This window comes from Thalassophryne amazonica, chromosome 14 (assembly GCF_902500255.1).
Source record: "Thalassophryne amazonica chromosome 14, fThaAma1.1, whole genome shotgun sequence".
NCBI classification, from domain to species: domain Eukaryota; kingdom Metazoa; phylum Chordata; class Actinopteri; order Batrachoidiformes; family Batrachoididae; genus Thalassophryne; species Thalassophryne amazonica.
Genome location: NC_047116.1, coordinates 70,646,875 through 70,648,432, shown reverse-complemented (window position 1 = coordinate 70,648,432; position 1,558 = coordinate 70,646,875). Strand labels below are relative to the sequence as shown.

General features: G+C 42.3%; 2 long non-coding RNA genes across 2 annotated transcripts; one reads left to right on the top strand and one right to left on the bottom strand.

Annotated features, from left to right (window-relative positions):
- Nucleotides 1–721: 721 nt before the first annotated feature.
- Nucleotides 722–1,214, bottom strand: LOC117525206. The gene is made up of 2 exons (XR_004564983.1): nt 1,034–1,214; nt 722–949 (listed from the first exon to the last, which is right to left on the bottom strand). It is a non-coding gene; the product is annotated as an uncharacterized LOC117525206 (long non-coding RNA).
- On the top strand, nt 909–1,348 carry LOC117525207. Its single transcript, XR_004564984.1, has 2 exons — nt 909–1,111; nt 1,280–1,348. It is a non-coding gene; the product is annotated as an uncharacterized LOC117525207 (long non-coding RNA).
- Nucleotides 1,349–1,558: the final 210 nt, after the last annotated feature.

Genomic DNA, 1,558 nt, shown 5'->3' with positions numbered 1-1,558 from the left:
TACTTTATTTTAATGAGTGTTGAAACATTTACTCTTCATTTGTTGTTTTGCAGACATGCAGCCGTTGTTGGTGATTAAAGAAGAAACTCTCCCTGAACACCAGGAATGGAATCTGAGTGTTGACCAAGAGGATATTAAAGAAGAAGAGAAACTGTGGATAAGTCAGCAGGGAGATCAGCTTCAGCAGCTGGAGGAAGCAGATCCCACCAAGTTTGGTTTCACTGCTGTCCCTGTGAATATTGAAAATGATGATGAAAAACAAGAGTCGTCACAGTGTCATCAAAGCCGAAGTGATGAGAGCACAGAGGCCGAGCCTGTAGCCAGCAGCTCATCTGCACACAGAACACTGACAGCGGAAGCTGATGGAGAGGACAATGGAGGCCCACAACCAGCCAGTAACTCAGGTCCAAACAGTCATTTACAACCAGATACCAGTGGCAGGAGTTCAGACAGTTCTGGAACGGATACTGATGACAGTTATGACTGGAAACAGAACAGAGAACCTCGATCGAGTTTTAACTCTTGGAAGAATACCAATATTCATTCAGGTAACACTGATAAGAAACAATTTAAATGCTCTAAAAAACATGGAAAAACATCTGGTCACGTCAACAACTCAGAGCAACAAAATGAGAGGCAAGCAAGCAGAAAACCATTTAGCTGTTCTGATCAGAGTAAAAGACAGAAACAGAAGGGCCCTCTGAAAAAACACAGAATTCAGACAGGACAAAAACCATTTGTCTGTTCTGAGTGTGGTCATAGATTTGGACAAAAGTGCACTCTGAACACACACATGATAATTCATACAGGGCAAAAAGCATTTGTCTGTTCTGAGTGTGGTCTACGATTTGGGCAAAAGGGCCACCTGATCAGACACATGATAATTCACACAGGGCAAAAAGCATTTGTCTGTTCAGAGTGTGGTCAAAGATTTGGGCAAAAGAGCCACCTGAACAGACACATGATAATTCATACAGGACAAAAAGCATTCATCTGTTCTGAGTGTGGTCAACGATTTGGGCGAAAGGGCAACCTCAACACACACATGATAATTCATACAGGACAAAATCCATTTGTCTGTTCCGAGTGTGGTCAAACATTTGGACAAAGGGTCAATCTTAACACACACATGATAACTCATACAAGGCAAAAACCATTTGTCTGTTCTGAGTGTGGAAAAGGATTTGGAATAAAGAGCAACCTCAAAAGACACATGGTAATTCATACAGTGCAAAAACCATTTGTCTGTGCTGAGTGTGGAAAAAGATTTGGACTAAAGAGCAGCCTGAACACACACATGATAACTCATACAGGGCAAAAAGCATTTGGCTGTTCTGAGTGTGGTCAATCATTTGGACGAAAGAGCAACCTGAACACACACATGAGAATTCATACAGGACATGCATGCAAGCAACTCGGGTCCAAACAGTCATTTACAACCAGATACCAGTAGCAGGAGTTCAGACAGTTCTGGAACTAAACAGAAGAACACTCAGCTGGATAATCCACCAGATCAGCATAGTTCTGATCCTGGACTCCAGCAACAACAGCATCAATG